We start from the raw sequence: 19,032 nt of genomic DNA, 5'->3' as shown, positions 1-19,032 counted from the left end.
GGCTCATAGTTTGTCAAGCTTTTGACCTACTGGCCTTCAAGAACTTGAATGCTGTAACCCCTAGTTGATACTTTGCACTTACCTGTGATATACATCTACACATATGCATACACACATACGAATATTAGGATTATTTCTGAAGGTAGTTAATGAATGACTTAAGTCTGAAGCAGAATCTTTAGCTCTGCTTATGTACTGCCCATTGCAGAAGGTAGAGAGAAGGGTAGTTGATGGCAGTTGTTAACGGTGGTGGTCCACAGTTTGATTCAACATCGCCACAGAGGGGGAGTACAATGGGAGAGAAGTGAAAGAAATCCCATGAGAAGTACCAACAGTTTATGGGGAGGTAGAAGGGGGTCTTCTTCTGAGGTTACCCTTATTTGGGGATAAGTACATGGGTGCAATAAAAGGACTATGAGAGTATATCCAGTGTCTGGAATGTTTGAAAATGTAAGTGGAGAACACTCAGTATGGGAGAAGAAGCTTCTGAGGGGATTTCAGTGCAAAGCTTGGAAATTCGAAACAGACCACTTGTCTTTGGTAGATATTCTAGACAGAGAAAAAAGACAATGCAAGAGAAGGTACGGAATAACGGGTCTATATCAGAAGAGCAAACTTTCAAAAGTTCGAATCTCATATGGTCGACACCATATGAGTGAACTTTTGAAAGTTCGCAAGTTTCAACGGAGATCGCCATAGGGAATATTCCCTCCCATGTGGGGGCTGCAGGGAGGCTTGCCCCCCTGCTCAGAGCGTTCAGGTAGGTTTTTTTGTTTTTGTTTATTTTTTTATATGTTTGTTGTTTTAAAACTTCGCTCATATGGTGTCGATCATATGAGACTCGAAGTTTTAAAACTTCGAGCATATGATGTAGACCCCGGAATAACAGTAGGCTCATGGGACAAGAAGGTTTATAGAATCTTTTTAACCTTATTGTAGAGTAAGCAATGTTGTACTTGTAGTATGTGAAATGCAAGCTGCATGGGAAACAAAGGAAGAAGATTTGAGACCACTTCTTTGTTGCCATTAAGGATGAGGCTCCAAAGAATTAGAGTGAGGATCAAGCAGTACCACTTAATGTCTTAAGAGAGATGAAGGTGTGACAGCATTAGGACCCCTATGCTACCACTGAAGTTGTCCAGTGGAGGTGGAGTAGTTGGATAGTACTTGGTTGTTTACATAACTTTTTAATATACCTTTATATTGTTCTACTGCATTTAACTGTAAAATATAAATGGAACTTACGAAACAATAAACTGCATAACTTGTATCATTTTAATATCTTCTTGTGTAATGTCACTGAGAAGAAACTGATTCTAACAGAGATGGCAGCTGTAATCATTCATTTATGGAAATTGTACACAGTTATGTAAATGAGTGCTTTCCATGGTACTATGTAAGATATATCTCATTAAAACTGCAAGCTAAGCACATCCGTTTAGAAGGAGAAAAACATTTTGAGAATATGCTAACTTACTGAATAAGGAATGTCAATAACTGTAATACTAAACTGAGAGCATCTGTTGTTATTATCAGTTACAAATTCAAGCGTGTACTAGATTGAAAAGTAAAAGCAGTGACACATGGAAGACATACAGGGTTTTCTAACAGCCAGTCATTCAAAAAACAGCATCATTGTTTACAGATCTGTCATCATTTGTAAGGGTCTATACTGTCATTATACCATTATTATTATTATTATTATTACTACTATCAGTAGCAGCATCATTTTAACATTGGTACCAAGGTTAGCTATTAAAACTAACTCCAGTACAAACTCCCAGCCAGAATGTTTTTAACCTGGCCCATAAAACGTCTCCCCACTTAATGATTTAGTAGTATTAAAAAGGGAGGGAGAAAGCTGGTTATATTAAAAAAGGGGGAAAAACAGACAATGCTCAAAACCACACACCGTCAAATGTTTGTCTTTGAATCACAGCACTGCTGCTAATTTTATATGGGTATGTTCCAGTCTGTATGTTTTCTGTAGGGGTGCTTTTAGTATTATTATTGGCAGTCTATGCTGCTGTTAGACATCACATCCCCCCTATGCCCATGAACTTGTCCAGGTCCATACAGATGTGATGCTGCATCTTTGGTGCTGTTGGGTATTTTTTTTCTGCAGTACAATAGTTTTGTTTTCTGGCTGCAGAGTAAGAAATGCAGTAACATTTTTTGTCTGCAGAGTAGCAGTTCTCTGTACTTCAGGGATAGACATTGTAGCTAATCTTAAACCATTTTAGGAGGGATTAAACAAAGGCATTTTTGACCATATTTATTAGTTTTCTGGGGTAGAGCAGTGATCTCCATGGACCTTTCTCACCCTCAGCCTAGGAGCAGTGTCTCGTTAAGTGACTTGCTTAGAGTCGCACAGTTAGGCAATGGAAGCTGAGGGAATCAAACCTTGCACCTCTTGTCCAGGGGAAACATGAAACAGGTAAGTAAAAATGAGGCCTGAATTAGCTGGAAGATAGGAAAAGAAACTACTTGTTGCAGTTAAATAAAAACGGGTGGTTTCAGCACATTCTTAGAATGCATATTTTAACTGTAGCTATTTTTACACTACAGACAAGTACTATGGACAAAGGGTGTTTGCTTTACTCCACTGTACAGCTACTGTCCATAGTAGTTGACTACACGTAAGAAAGAAAAAAAATGAATTATATTATAGTGGTACCAGAAAAACTAACATCCAGCTTAAAATATGGTCATAATAAATACAACCTTATGTTAAATTGGATGCTAATTTACATGCCACAACTACATTTAAAGAAGCTGATTTTCATGGGAGGAAGCTGTCATTAAAGTAGCAAAATAAGGAGAAAATAAAGTTAACTGTGCATATGTTGTCATGCTCTACAGTAACCACCTGAAATTCTGGGATGAGTAAATGTAGATACTGGAACAGCGAGACTAAATGTGTATAAAGAAACTATATATATATATATATATATATATATATATATATATATATATATATATACACACATATACATATACAGAGAGAGACAGGGAGACTAGAGTGACATTACCAAACTACAGTGAGTTAGCAAAGTTCACGTTGACAGTGCAATACCACTTTCACTGACAGCAAAAACTTAGAAAATGTCTTGCCAAAAGCACTTTTGGTGAAACTCGGGTGTAAATCTTTCTTTTTATAGGGATGACAAACTTCTCTGCACACCCCAGGTGTGTGTGTGTGTGTGGGGGGGTGACTACACACATACACTCTGAATTTAAATATACCTACTCTGAGGGCACACAACAGTAGAGAAAAAGAAATTCTCCACTATCGGTCAAAGTGTTTTTGATGACACATTTTTGCTGAAACAGCAGTCGTCTAAACTGACATCAACACTTTCCCCATTAGTTTTATATATATATATATATATATATATATATATATATGTGTGTGTGTGTGTGTGTGTGTGTCTAAGTGTATGCATAAGGCCCATGGGGACTTGTCCTCCTGTAAAAATAATTTAAAAGGAGAATTTTACTGCTCTAATTTAGGTTTGCTGTTTATTTTATTTATTTATTTACTTTGTGACTCGCAGTTATGAACCTCAAAATTACAGTAGGGAGCCATACTCTGTAGGTACTTCTCCTTGTTGGGGGTGGCAGGAAGTGTTGCTTTGATTAGAATTCTTGTTTCTTTGAAGGTTTGTGTACATATGCATATTTGTGCCTCAATGTACTGGGACTCTAACCAGAGCAAATCAGGTAGTAATATTCTGTAGAAATTATTCTGCTGTCCTATATTCACTATAGAACTGAAACTTGTTACTGTGATACTGAAAACGAAGAGGGAATCTGTTCTGTACCGTGTGCAACAACTCAAATCACATTATTGTTTGGCAGAACAGTAATGTAGTTTTCAAGAAAGGAAGTTTCATGTTGCACATGCTACACAGGTTTCACATTGCTTTTGGGATGTTGTATGCAGATATATGTTTTGCTTTTTAGAAGCTGTGTGCACATGGGTAAGTTTGTGTCTCTCTATAGTGAGCTGCTTGTCGAAATAAGTCAGTTAGTATCATCCTTTAAAAATAATTTTGCTGCCCTACATTCATTACACAACCAAACGTTTGTAACTGTAGAACTAAAAAAGGAAGAAGGAATTTATCAGGTGTAATTCCTTGCCTCCGTGTTCTTTTGCTGCCAGTTTTGTTACGTTTGTGCATCACCTGGATGAATGACAGTTCAGAAGCATAAAAGCCAATATGATGTCCGTTACATGCTATTGGGAATGGTGCCTGAGGGGTCTGTACTTTGTAGCACTTAACATTATTGTGTGTATTTTGTTTTCTGCCATGCTCCAATTGTTTAGTGAAATTTAACCAGAAGGTTATATTTACTACAGAAAACCTATGGGGTTTCAGTGACTGAGCTTTGTCTGGTTATCAACCTTCAACTGAGGTTCATAGCAGATTATTACAAGTTTAGCCAATAATTAGAGGCCAGCGTCAAGCTTTGTATCTTGTATCTGTGAGGTAAACATTTTGACCATTATGCCAACTCTCCCAAGTGTAAACCTCATGCAAATCTGAGTTTGAGACCACTGCTGATAGAATGTGTAGAGTGCTTCATTTATAGTAGTTGTAGGAAACAGAATGTATAGAGAAATGGAAACATTTCTGCATTCGGACCTGCACCCAATTCAATATTCTCAACAATTATATCTTTTTGTCCATACTAATTATCCATGAGTTTGTCTGACTACACCACATAGAACAAGCTGCCCCTAACTTTGATGCAATAATCTTGTGATGCCGATGGCCTATGAAAGGGAAGGTTCCTATTGTACATTAAAGAGTGTCAGCAACTGCGTTGCAAAACAAAATTCAGAGCTTGATGGGGACCTTGCTGATACTGTGCTGTCCTGCATGATAACACTAACCTTTCCTGATTGTGCAGCACAGAGCAGTGCAGAGTGGGTGTAATAAGCATATGACATGCACATCACATATATTAAATGTATAACACAGTGGGAAAGGTGGTTTAACATGAATTCATCAGGTGACATCAGTGACCCTGCCTTATGATACAACAAAGTAAAACTGAAGGGAATCCCATCTACATTTTCGTAACTGTGACATGTCAGGAGTCACACAGCACAGTGGTGCAGAGGATTTTGGCTATGATACACTAATCACACAGTCACAAAAATTTGCCATGAAGCCTTGAAACAGAGAAATGGAGACATGCAACTGTTTTACTAATCATTAGATATCAGCAGGCCTAACTAATTAACATATCAGTGATCTGCATAAAGATGAAACGCCATGGAAAGGAGCCTCCCTATGTAGAATAAGGTTGTGGTAATTTATGATGACAGTGATGCAACAGAGGATATCAATCTTTCTGAAGTGGATTACAACATTCTACCATCAAGGATGGACAACAGGGAATGAAACATATGATACAATGGACGGGGAAGAATTTCACCACTGGTACAAGAAATCTCTAAGAAAACATTGTAAACTCTAGTAAACTCTTGACTAGGTCTATAAAATCTAATAACACTGCTGGTGACTCCCTATTCACCAATTCTGTAGGTATAAAATGGAATATGTTACCTACAAACATAACAATGATTTCCTCTTTACCTCTCTTCAAACAAAATATTAAACTACACTTCCAGAATCACTGGCTTTGCTCATGTTGTAAACCCGATTAATTTTCTATTACTACTACTTACCTAAACTTTCTCTCTCACTTCTTGTTTCACTCTTTTTTTCCACCTAGCTCTCTCTTCTCCCCTCTTACCTTGCCCTCTTCCTTTCCTGTTAATTATCTTAACATGCTCTCTTCTCATCTAACCCATCCTATTCCTTACCTAATTCTTATTACTCTACTTTTATTTCCTCTTATTTTGTATTCTTATCTATAAGAATTTTTATCCTGTATAATGCTGTTTGTATTTCTCTGTGTGTGGTAGTAACTCTTTCTTGTTGTACTAATTTGTTTGAAGAGTTTTAAGAATTTTGCTGTTTTTAACTATTACTAACCTATGTACTAATTGTTTTCTTGCTATGTATGTTGATTTTTACATATGTATTAATTTGTACTTCTGCGGAGCTTTTCTCCTCGGGCCTCTACTGAAAATGGAAATTTCTCCAGCTAGACTAGCCCGGTCAACAAATGTAAAATAAATAAATAAAATAAATAAATTGAATGTACAAGGCTCGCAGTCAGTGCAAAAAAAAAAAGCAAAACCAGATACCAGAAAGCTGGTGAAGGGATTGCGAGTGTACAGACCGCCAAAAGTCTGGAAAGGTAGTGTGGAGACAATTGTTGCACAGAAGACTGAAATTAGGCAAAAAGGGGTGAATGGAAGTTAAAGAAAACATTAAGAACAGTCCATGAAGGCAACATAGGATGGAGTGGACAGGAAAACAATGAATGAGCAAAGCAAAAAAGAAAACCAAATGAGGCTAGGAAATCTATCAAAGAAAAGGACAGGACCTGTGGGAAATGAAAGGGTTGAGGAGGTACAGTAATAAAAGAACTTAAAGGTGCTAAAAAGAATGTGGTCAAGGAGGTGAGGAAATCTGGAAAAGTGAATAACACTGCAAATAAGCAGAAACAAGCTAGTGGAAGAAAGTAAGCAATTCAAGGATGAAGGAGAACAGGGAGAGATAAAGTAACATCTATTTTCTATTCATTTCAGTAAAGATGAAGGACACAAGGGTTATGAATAGAAGGGAAGAAAAGTTGAAAAGTTGAAGGAGGAAGGAAGGCAAAATGTAGATTGAATGGATGAATAAACAGCAAAAAGCAAAGCAGAAGTTACTTGGATTCAGGAAAGATAAGGCAGATAAGCTGAATAGGATGCTTCCTAAAAGCACGAAAGTTGAATCTGACTTTATGAGAAAGGAAGGTGATGGAAGAAGAAATACTCAGGGAAGTACTGGTCAGACTTCTGCACAGTCTGCTCTGTGGTGTAGGGATCTAAAATCCTAACAGTAGTCCAACAGACCCAAGCTTAAGTAGCAAGCTCAGGCACTGAAGGAGCCAAAAAGAAGGTATGCGATGTGTAGCTGTATATAGCTTACCAACCTGAAGGGAGGTCAGCCCTGCTCTTGTTGCTTGGGCACCAGCTGATGGTCAGCCAGGCAGAGATACAGCAGGTGTGGACTGCTATGAAAGATGTGCATTGTAGTGTGGGTGTGAATGAGCAAGAACACTCATCCTTGTTAACAAGCCTGATGCTACAGAAGAAATGAAGGGCAGTAGGCAAACAACAGAAGGAAAAAAGCTATCCATGGATCATGGCTGACCAGTCTTTTGACTTCTGCTTTTCAGTACTGGCAAAAGAAAATGACAGAAAAGGCTCTAAAAGGCAAATCTTCATTAGAAAGGAAAGACTCACCCACTGGTTGAAATGGGATGTGGAAGTGGGCAAAAAGGACAGGAAGAATGGAAGGTCAATGCGGAGACTGATTCAGCAGGGCTATAAAGGCTGGGAATGAAAATACATATATTTGGAAGAAAACAACCTCTAAGAAAGAAGCCCTTTATATGTTCATAGCCATAAGTGAACCTAAGTCAGTTCTGTAACTCAGTCATGACTAAAATATACAGAGGGAGATACAGATGATGTTACAATCCTTAGACTTAGCAAAGACCTTCAATATGAGTAACAGGGAAAATTACCAAATGCCTGGAAATGTGGAAAACATGGATAAAAAGCAAGGCAGAAAGGGTAACAGTGAATGGATAATGCCACAGAAAAAGGATGTAAGCAATGGAATACTACAAAGGTTAGTCCTGAGACCGATTTTCTTAAATCCATTTTGTTGCCAAGATCAGAAATAGCACAGGAAATAAGACTGACCTCTTTGTGGATGAAACAAAAACAGGAAGAGCAGTAGGTAAAGGTAGCAAGGGGAATCTAAAGAGATACTCTTGGCTTGTGAACACAAATGCCAGTTGAGATGTTTCCTCTCTCTTCTTTGCTACCTTTAAAGAACAAAACAAAGAACATTAAAATTCTGTACTGCCTTCTTTCCATTCTCCCTCACCTTTACATGGCCTTCTTGCTCTGCTGGGGGCTGGCCCTATTCTTGTTCATTCCCTCTGCCCTGTTTGTGTGCTGCTTGCATTCTCTGTTGCATTTTTCATTCTCTTCTTAGCATTCTTAGTTTCCCAGAGTTATCACGCAACACACATCTTCACAAAAAACAAACACCAAATGTGTTTTATAGCAAGAATGTCTCAGATTTGTTCACAGCAACAAACAGTACTTTCCTCCTAAGTTGTGAGAATGACATCATAGCTATTCCACGCTCCTTCAACACTCTGTCCAGTACCTCCTCCAGGTGAACCTGATCTGTATGTGAAGAAAGTGATATCAGGAATAGTAAATATATGGCTCAAACTGCCACACTCTTAGCTTAAGTTACAAATCTTACACTTGTTTTCCAATAGAATTATCAGTATGATGTTGATTCTTACAGAGATTATTAAAGGAAATGTGAAACTTTTATTTACTTATTTTTTAAGGGTAAGGATTTTGTGCCTACCATTTTTATTTACCACATCAAGATACTCTCTGCTACCCCAAGGAGTCTGTTGCAGCAGCTGAATTAGCAATCAGGATAATATGAGATAATTTACTTACTTTAGATAGAGAGTGCTAGACCGCAGCAGCCTGGACTTTGTTCACACAGAACTGGTTATACTTTACTTTCTAGTATTATGTTCTTTTAATAACATTTGTTCCAATTAGAAAAGGAACATTAGCAATTGCATGACAGAGCACATGATGTGTGTAATGCTGACACTAGTAAGTGTGATCCCCGGAATTAAGGAAAAACTACAGGACAACATTACTGTATTCTTTTAAAGTTGTTTTTTGTAAAGGGCAAGCCACATCCACCCCCAGCCCAAACATCTATATAGCTATATATATCTATCCCCCACCCCAAATATATGGGGCTTTGACAAAAGGGAAATCTCCAATAAACAACAATCTCAGATTCAGTATACGTAAATCCACATTTTTACTCATATGGTCTCATTATTCTAGTACTCATACTAATGGGTCTTGTAATGTCAATTTGATATGGAGTCACAGTACTACAAAGTCATGAAAGGAGTAGCAAAAATCTATGGCTGATACTTTAAGCAATCAAATGTATTAACCAAGAGAACCATAACTAGCAATATTATACCATAACAAGTACTGCAATCTATATCGAGTCTTGGGACTGGTGAAAAATTGGAAGCTCGGAAAAAAAAGCATTTGGACTACATTTTGCATCCAGAGAAGTACATTTAAACTACATTTAAGGCACTGCACTTATCTTGCCATTTAAATCAGTATGGTGTATTTCCTGTTGTGTTTGTTCGGAGTCTGAAGTTAAAGCTAATAACTGAAGGCATTTTTATACTTGCAGTGCTTTTCAAGTGGTATCTGAGCAGTGTCCAGGTATTTAAATCATTACTGCGTGGGCTCTTATTTCATTGCATTTTTACTCTCTCTCTTCTGAATCTGAAGATACAGATATACATTGATTGAGGTTTCATAGTGCTATTTCTCTGAGCTCTTAAGTGGATTATTATCATTGTTCATCTAATTCTGTATTTTAGTCACTTTTCAAACAGCATTCATTGTTATTTTCCTGAGCTATTAAGTGGATTTTTGGCATTGCTCATCAAATTCTGCATTGTAGCGACTTTTCAAACTTAAAACAAAAAGCTATATTTGGCTTGTTGTGTGAGTTGCAATTAGAAGTTGTAATTAAGCCAATATCCCCCCCCCCTCCAGTATTGTAAGCCTGGAAACTAATCATTTGCACTACATTTGAATCAGGGGAAGTACATTTAAACTACATTTGAAATACTGCACTTATCTTACTATTTAAATCAGTTTTGTGTTTTTTCTTTCTGTTGTGTCTGTTCTGAATCTGAAATTAAAGTTAAAACTATTAACTGAAGGCCTTTTATAGTTGCAGTGCTTTTCAAATGGTTTATATGCTGTGCCTAGGTGTTTTAATTTCTGAGTGGGCTCTCATTGTATTGCATTTTCACTCTCTCTCTCTCTCTCTCTCTCTTCTGAATTTGGTCCCCACCCTTTTGCTGTTGTGTTTTTAAACTTGGAGACATTTGAGCTGCCTGCCCCTATTGTATATCTGGCCTTGGTAGCTCCTCCCAGTCTCATCTTCTGTGTAGCTGCCCATAGGAACTCCTCCTGGTTTTATCTCCTGTGCTCATCTTATTGGATACTGACAGATGAAACTGGGAAGGCCTTCCCCTGAAATTTAGTGTGCTTTGAAATTGCCTTAAAATGAGGGCTCCTCATTACTGGTTTGTATGCCTTTTAATAGATTTTTGACTATTTGTAACTAGTTGTTAGATTTGTTTCTGGTATCTTTTCATTTTTGGCTAACTAAAATGTGCTTTTACATTAACTGGGACTGTGGTTTGTCCAAGTTGGAAAACACACAGGGAGGCTTAAAGAGAAAATTCCTTGTTGTAGTTAGTCGGTAGTTTTTCACTTTTGGCTAACCAAAGTGTGTTTTTACATTAAAGAGACCGGACCTGCAATTCTAGTGCAGAAGAATGGTAGCCTGGTCTGCTCATGTTGGAAACATGAACAGACACTGGGGTTTGAAGTGACAATTACTTTTTGTAGCTAGTTGGTACATTTTCACATTTAGCTAACTAAAGTATGTTTTTACATTAAGAAGACTGAAACTGCAGCTCTAGTAGGAGTAGAAAGGTAGCCAAGTCTGTCCAAGCTGGAAAACACACAGAGAAGGTTAAAGTGAAAATTATTTGTTGTAACTAGTTAATTGATTTGTTTCTGATTCCTTTGAGTTTTGGCTAACTAAAGTGTGCTTTTATATTAAGAAGACTGGGATTGCAATTCTAGTTGGAGTAGAAAGGTAGCCTGGTATTTCTGAGCTGGAAAAAACACAGGGAGAATTACTTATTGTAGCTAGCTGGTACCTTTTCACTTTTGGCTAACCAAATTGTGTTTTTACATTAAGAAGAATGGGACTGCAATTCTATTGGCAGTAGAAGGTACTCTGGTCTGTCCGAATTGGTAAACACACAGGGAGGCTTAAAGTGTGAGTATTTCATCACCGAGAGGGCTTTTAGTTTGTTTAGCTGCTTTTTTTTTTTGAGTCTACAATTTCAGTGTGTTTGCTCAACTCTTGTCTAACTTCCATAGTACCTGGATGCCTGGCATCCATGTCTGTGTTCTCAGAGTGTTTAGCTTATATCTGATGCCATCCAGGCTAAAATAAGTACTTTAAATTGAAATATATCTCATTTTCAATAGGGACAGGGTTTCTTTGAGAACTAATCCTTCTTTTATGCCTTAAGTGGTATCCAAGTTTACTTTAAGTCAAACTATCCATTGCCCCATTTTCTATCTTGAACTTAAAAATAAGGGAGAAAGGCTACTCCATAGCTCAGATGTCCACAGACAACACGGGTACTATACTGACAGAACTAAATCTCTCAGATTTTTTAATCAGTTCTTCATTTCTTGTGAAGGTAAGAAGAACCTATGTCAAAACAGACTATTTTCAAATGGTTATCTAAGGCTATTTGTTATACTCACCACAACAAAACTATTCCAGGCAGGGTCAAGGCCCACTCTACCATGGGCTTAGCTTCACCTTTGGCTTTTTAGAAAGTGTTGGATTCTAGAAGTATTCTAGAAGCTACTACATGGTCCTCTGTACATACTTTTACAAAGCAGTATAACCTAAGGATCATTCCCCAGGAGCTCATGGAGTCTTCTACTTCCACCTCCCAAATATAGTTAACTAAGGTAATCTATCTATATGGCTAAGGCTACTGCAGCAGTGATCAGTATGATGAACCTAGTACTGTTGTGTAAGTTAAATGTACCATAACAGTAGATGTTTGAATGATCAGTGTTGCAGTAACTCCCCCCTTCCTCCATCTCCCTTGTTTTTTGTGTTTTTTATGCCAATGTGTGGACATTTATTTTTTGTTGTTCCTAGCATTGTTCTTTCAGGACTTAGCCTCCTTCTGTCTGCTGGCAAGAAAGCTTTGAAGGGCTTTGCGCCCAAACTTATCTTTTAGTCAGCTCAGCTCGAGCTGCCTGAAAGTATGAGCACATGGAGGGTGCTCTGAAGCTTTAGAACTGGCTGGCTGTTATATCCTTGGCTGGATATAACTCATTTAGCTAAGGCTACTGCAGCAGTGATTAATGTGATAAATATTTGTCTCATGTTCACTGACAACCAACTAATCCTTAGAGAAAATGATACATTATTTGAGAGATGTAACTGTACAATGTCAGTAGATGCAAGACTCTCACACAAAAGTACTCAAAACAACAATCAGATTGCCTGTAAAATAAGCATTATACCACCAAACATAGTACTGGCCCAACACCTAGACCGACATGCTGAGGCACTTCGCTGCAACCTTCTTAAATCCCAATGACCTCCTTCCCACACATTCATCCTACAAAAAGAATCCTGAGCAACCCCAAATCACTCCAACAGAACAACACCCAACACAACACATACAGTCAAACCCTTTGGAGCCTCAACTACAAAGTCCATGATGCAAGCCAACACACTACCCAATATTTTAATAATAGGAGACTTCATTAAGAGACATACAGATTGTCTTGTTCACCAGGCTGAATAAAGTGAAAAATCACAGTCAGTTGTCTGTCAAGCCCAGGATCTGCAAAATCACCCAGGCACTCAAGTCATTAGACCACAAGTACCAGTATGACTCAGTCATAGTCCATGTGGGTGTAATTGACCTGAGATGTACAGCTCTGCACTATATGAAGAGAGACATCATGGAACTTTCAGACTGTGTGTCCCAGGTTGGTATGTGCTTAGCACTGTGCAGCATTCTACTTTCATCAGAAATGGTGCCGCAATACGAACACAGTGATTTACTTCAATAATTTGTTTTAATTTCTGGTGTCATTCCAAGGGGGTACAATATTTGTCAGCATTGGAGGATATGGTCAACAGACCACATTGCTTTGTCAAGGATGGGATGCAACTGCCCCCACCACCCCGGCTTCCAAAAATTGGCTAAAACATTGCCCTCCCCCAAAGTGGTCTTTTTTGGGTAATGCCAAACTGACAAACCTTCTGACATAAGAAAACCAACCTGAGGGAATCTAAATGTGTTACTGCTTAATGCCAGGAGCCTAAACAAGAAATTCCATTCCCACCAGGCTCTTCTCACCCTGGAGAATGTGGACATCTGTGCAGTTACTCACACATGGTTTAAACCACAGAAAGCACCCCGGCAGTGCAGGGCTACAATACCTTCCACACATTCAGGCCAGCTACTGCACAGACAGGGTCTACAGGTGGAGGTGTCTCAGTTTATATCACCAACAAACTAGTGTAAAATAATGACACACTTGAGTTTATCCATGTCCAGATTTCAATAGGCAAAGTCTCATATTGTATCATTGCAAGCTCTAGGTTACCCTCTATGACCCAGGTAATCCATAACTTGTACTTGGACTTACTGGAGGCCCTCATCATTGAACCTAATACCATATTCATGGGTGACTTCAATTACCCCACTATAAACTGGGATACTTACACAACCCCAGACTTACAGGCTGAGAGATTCCTGGACTTTGTAAACACAAACACTTTGGACCAGATAGTCCATGTGCCAACTAGGGGTGCAAACATACTCAACCTGGTACTCACAAACATAGGAGAATGCTGTACCCTCCCTAGTGTAGTCTTCTCTCTGCTAAGATCAGATCACAAAACTGTCTCCTTCATAATAAAAATCAAATCTGTTATCCCAGTTAACCCTTTAACATTTATGAACTACTCTAAGGCAAACTTCCTACTTCTAAGTGATACTCTGTCAAAATTTCAAACCCTGAGAACACAGTTGCTTGTGCTGAACTGTTTGGAGAAATCCTATACAATCATGTCAATAAATGCACAGAGACAACTGTGCCTAAAAGAAATAAGTCCAGAACTAACTCAAAAATCAAGCCTCCCTGGTGGAATCCAAACATAAACAGGCTGTACAACAAAAGAAAAAAAGTAATTGCCAAGATTAGGAAGTGCTAAGCCCAGCATGGTAAAAACATTCTCATCAAGCTAGACAAATAATTAAGAGGGCAAATTAAGTCTAATAAAGCCAAACTTGAGGTAAAGACAGCCTCCCAGACAAAAGACAACCATAAAGCTTTCTTTATGTCTGAAACCTCAAAGACAGTACACAGCAGTGTACAGAACAAACTGTAAATGGAGCCACCTACACAGAGCCAGAAGATATAGCAAATTGGCTGGCTGACAAATTCAGCTCCAGTTTTACACCCCTTCCTACCCCAGCTGCTCCCCAAAAAATACAACCTTGCCCCAACTATCACTAAGGAGTAGGTCCTAGATGTGCTCATTAAAACCAAAAATACTGCATCCTGGGACCCAATAATATCCCAGGATGCCTCCTAAATAGCCTGAAACATGACCTATTGAGACTTAACAACAGCCTCCAGACAGGCTTTGTGCTACATGGAGAACTGCAACAGTCATCCCTCTGCACAAGGGGGGGGGGGCATCAATGGACCCTGGAACCTACTGATCCATAGGTCTGACTAGTTTCATAACACTAGATCCAACCCAGTTCGGTTTCAACTGGGGCAGATCATTCTCAAAGAAGTCCACCAGATTGCATAGGAAAGTCATACAAAATCATACAATAATTACAGAAGGGAAGATGAAGGATTCACCCCTGACAACCATAATACAGAGGTAGAAAATGATGGTGAATTTGAAAATCAAAATGAAGTGGATAGAACCAGTGACATCCCTTTAGAGTACATTCCCCCTCTGAGGAGGTCAGATCGATTACGCAACAGGACAGCAGTACATTATCATTATCCTGTTCATCCACACAGGGGGAATTACAGGAATTAAATGAAAGAGAAAATTCGATAAAACAAAATGGTCATATTTTTGAGTATAATCAATACAAAATTTTTAATTATAGTACTTTGGATGTTTCTATTGAATTCTTTGAATTGTTTATAAAAGGTTTTAAGTTCATTCCAATTAGAAAAGTCAGTTTACCAAGGGCCATAGTGGACTTAAAATTGTTTTTAAGGAAACAAAACTTGGGGTTAATGTTTGATGGTAAGGGCAATATTAACAACATACAAACTGAATTAAAAAAGAAGAGTGTCTTCAACCCTCCACTTCACCCCCAGTTAAAAAATTTTGAAAAAGTCATGGAAAATGAAATTAGGAAAACTGTGTGTTCTCACCATGTTTTTTCTAACTTAACCAAAGAAGAACTTAGTTTACTTGACAGTTTGAAAAGAAACAAAAATCTTCGAATTATGCAACCAGACAAAGGGGGTGGGGTAGTTTTAATGGATGCCATTTTATATGAATCCAAGATGAAGGAAAGCCTGCAAAATACCACCAGTTATACCAAAGCTTCTATCAACGAAGTTAATATTTCAAAAGCCAAGATTAACTTGTTAATCAATGATTTATTACTTGAGGGCTCCATTGATTTAGACACCTTTAACTTTCTTACCACCCAGAATCCCAGAGTTCCCTCAGTATTTGGTATCCCAAAGGTTCATAAAGACCAGGATGATCCACCTTTAAGGTTAATAGTTGCATCGGAAGGTTCTATCACCACCCCTTTAGCGAAATACATTGATATCAAACTAAAAGATTTATCAAATTGTGGTGTAAATACTTTAAAAGATTCTTGGGACTTTTTAAGACAGGTTAAAAAACAATTTTTTTCTAACCAAATAATTTTTATTACTCTGGACATTGTTGATTTGTTTGGATCAATCCCTCATGACATCGGATTATTATGGTTAGAAGAAAGTATGATACATCACAAAAGTATATCACCTGATGTTTTTAAAACTTGTCTATTGTTGATGGAAATAGTTCTTAAAAACAATTATATGTTTTTTCAAGGAGAATTTTTTAGACAAGAAAAAGGTGTGGCTATGGGGGCCAAGTGTTCCCCCACATATGCAAATATTATTTTATCATGGTGGGAAATTTTATTTATTAATGAAAGTGAATTTGTTAATTGTTGGGTATTTTACAAGCGCTTTTTGGATGACATTGTTATTTTTTGGACTGACACTATGGATAGATTTTTAGAATTTTTAGAATACATAAAAAGTACTACAAATTTTTTAGATTTTACATATACTATCAATTTTAATGAATGTATTTATTTAGATGTTTTACTAAGTAAAAACAATGATCAGTTTGTCTCCAAGGTTTATAGGAAACCCACTTTTTCAAACTCGTACCTACATTTCTCAAGTGGGCATCCCTTTAGTCAGAAAAGAAACACCCTTAAGGGACAACTTATTAGGACTAGCAGGATGACTTCTGATGAAAGTGATTTTTATTCAGATAGTCAATTTGTTATGAATATGTTCAAAGATAGGGGATACCCCAATTATTTAATAGACGAAATTTATAAATTGGTAATAGAAGGTAGAAAAGGGAGATTTGCCCCTATTTTAGGGCAAGATGTTCTTGATATTAATACACATTCAAATCATTCTAGTAATACTAGCAATTTTTCAAAAGCGTTTATAATGGATTACACAGGAGATTCAGCACTACTATTAAAACTACGTTTTTCATACTCCAAGGCTCAACTATCCTTTTTGGATTATTGTTTGGATATTATCGAAGTTCTAGGGTCTCATACTCTTATTTGGTCTCCAGAGTGAACCTTGTGTGGTTGCATAGGAAAGTCATCGAGGTAATAGATGAGGGCAAAATGATGCCTACTGCCTACCTTGACCTGGCTAAGACATCTGATACAATAACCCATTCAGGAACTGTAAACAAACTCACGGATATGGATATAAACCCATATGTTGCACACAGGAATCCACCTGGTTCTCAGATAGGATCCAGGAAGTTAGGATAGGAGGGCCCACTTCCACAAAGAGGCCGGTCACTAGTAGACTCCCACAGAGCTCTGTGCTGGTCCACTCCTTTTTATCATCTACTTCTCAGAAGTCAAGGTTAATGTCATCAACCTCTGGCTGGTTAGGTTTCTAGATGATTGCAAAGTAGGCGCAGTCATAGAATCCCCCCAAAGGCACTAACATCCTATAGAAAGGAGTAACACAGACAAATGACTGGTACCAAAGCCACAGCTTAAAACTTAATGGCAAGAAATGTGTTATGTGTAACAGTAACTTTTGGGAAGTTAGCCACCCCAGGACATTACCTCATCGAGAGTATGCCCCTAAGAGTAGAACCAGTAGTCAGGGATATGGGTACACATATAGATAGTAGCCTGGCTTTTGACCAACATGTGTTTAAGATAGAAAGGAAATCATTCCATACTGCTCAACTTACATGCAAGGGCATTGCATCTAGGTCCAAAAAAGTCATTGCTCCACTGTATATGACCCTCATCAGGCCCATCACTGAGTACAATGTCCCCTTCAGTATGTACCTGACCAGGCACTTGCACAACTGGGATGACCAGAGAGGTTAACTCACAAAAAGAATATAGGGTGTAAACATGTCCAATGCAGATCACCTCAAAGCTCTATCTCTATAATCTGCTTCCTACAAGCTGTTGAGAGGCAACATATGCCTGGCATACAAACCATCCTTGGATCCCACTCTGATGGACCTTTTGCATATCCACAACATGAACAGCATCAGAACTACTCAATCTAGGGATTGAAACTTTGCTTGCAACATAAATAGGACATGTTGGAAGAACAGGTACACATCTCAAAGAATTACCCCTCTCTGGGACAGAGTTCCTATCTATTTGAAGCAGAGCTCTTCCTAACCCTAGTCAAGAGAAACCTAGACTAGTGGGTGTGAAATCGGAAATATACCCTGCATCTAGCACCTATCTCTTTAATAGACAGAGTTACCCTGGAAATATTGCCCTAGTTTACATGTACCCCTTAAAATAATCCCTAAGGCACATGCACTTGTAGGATACAATTGGGATGCTTGGCTAGGCTTATAAAGGCCCTAGTAGTCATTAGCATAGTATAAACCTATGAACCTATAAACAGGGAAACGCCTTAGTGCTTGTGGGCATAAGCCTGAACATTCTGTGTACAAACCCTTATTCTCCATAGGTGCAATCAATAATGCTGGTGCTCGTTTGGCTCACTGCAGAACATGTAAGCAGTGTGCATTTACTGAAGCATCAATAACGCACCAAACATTGGCATGCTGGTTTGTAGGGTTGGCTACCAAGTGATAGTGTAGAAAAAAATAACTGTAACCACATAAACTGTGGATTATGCAGGGTAACAGATACTTAATATAGGTTCAAAGATATGAAGAGTACATGCTCCATAACTGAAAACAATCAGTCTTTTCAATAACACACAATGGCAATTAGTGTGAATTTCAAATGAGAGTGATGCCTGTTTTACATCAAGAGACAGCGGAAAACAAACAGGAGCATTTAACGGTTGAGCAAGGCTATAACCATTAGAAAATGAAACAATAAAGCTGCAAGTTGCATTAAACTGTACAGCCATAGTAGTAAAGTAAGACAAAAAAAAAAAAAAAAAAAAAAACAGGAGACAGGCCATCCATTACAGCTGCAAATATGCTTCCAGCATGAATGCTGTCTGCATGTTCTTGTTATGTAATGAATCATGCAAAAGATAGTTTGTGCTTAAATATTCCATTTATAACTGTCTGCTCACATACTTTTTTTTTGGGGGGGGTTCAGCTTCATTTTGGCTCAGCTTCATTTCGTCTTCTATACCTAAAGATGTGATGAAATCACCCCTCCTGTTGCAAGACAAGATGCAGGCCATTCAACATAGGAAAATGACAGCAAGCATTTCTCAGTGAAGACAGATATGCAGAATCTACCAGACTCATTCCCTGACAAAGTTCAGGGGCTTATAAAGCATGCACAGCCAAGTTACTAAATAAATTCCATGCCCCTTTGGCAATTTTAACCCTGTACTCTAAGCATAAATGAATGTTTGCAGTGCAGCAAGAAAGGAACAGTTAATAAGCAGAAATGAAGACAGCA

The 19,032-nt window shown here is 38.1% G+C and overlaps 1 protein-coding gene across 2 annotated transcripts in view; it reads right to left on the bottom strand.

Annotated features, from left to right (window-relative positions):
- Positions 1–19,032, bottom strand: part of PRDM5 (PR/SET domain 5) — a 2,968,604-nt gene that overhangs the window by 1,980,864 nt on the left and 968,708 nt on the right. The window lies entirely within an intron of this gene.

Source organism: Protopterus annectens, chromosome 6.part0 (assembly GCF_019279795.1).
Source record: "Protopterus annectens isolate FY-2018-M chromosome 6.part0, PAN1.0, whole genome shotgun sequence".
In the NCBI taxonomy this organism is placed as follows: domain Eukaryota; kingdom Metazoa; phylum Chordata; order Ceratodontiformes; family Protopteridae; genus Protopterus; species Protopterus annectens.
Note: the sequence above shows the minus strand (reverse complement) of the source record. Positions and strands in the feature narration are given on the sequence as shown.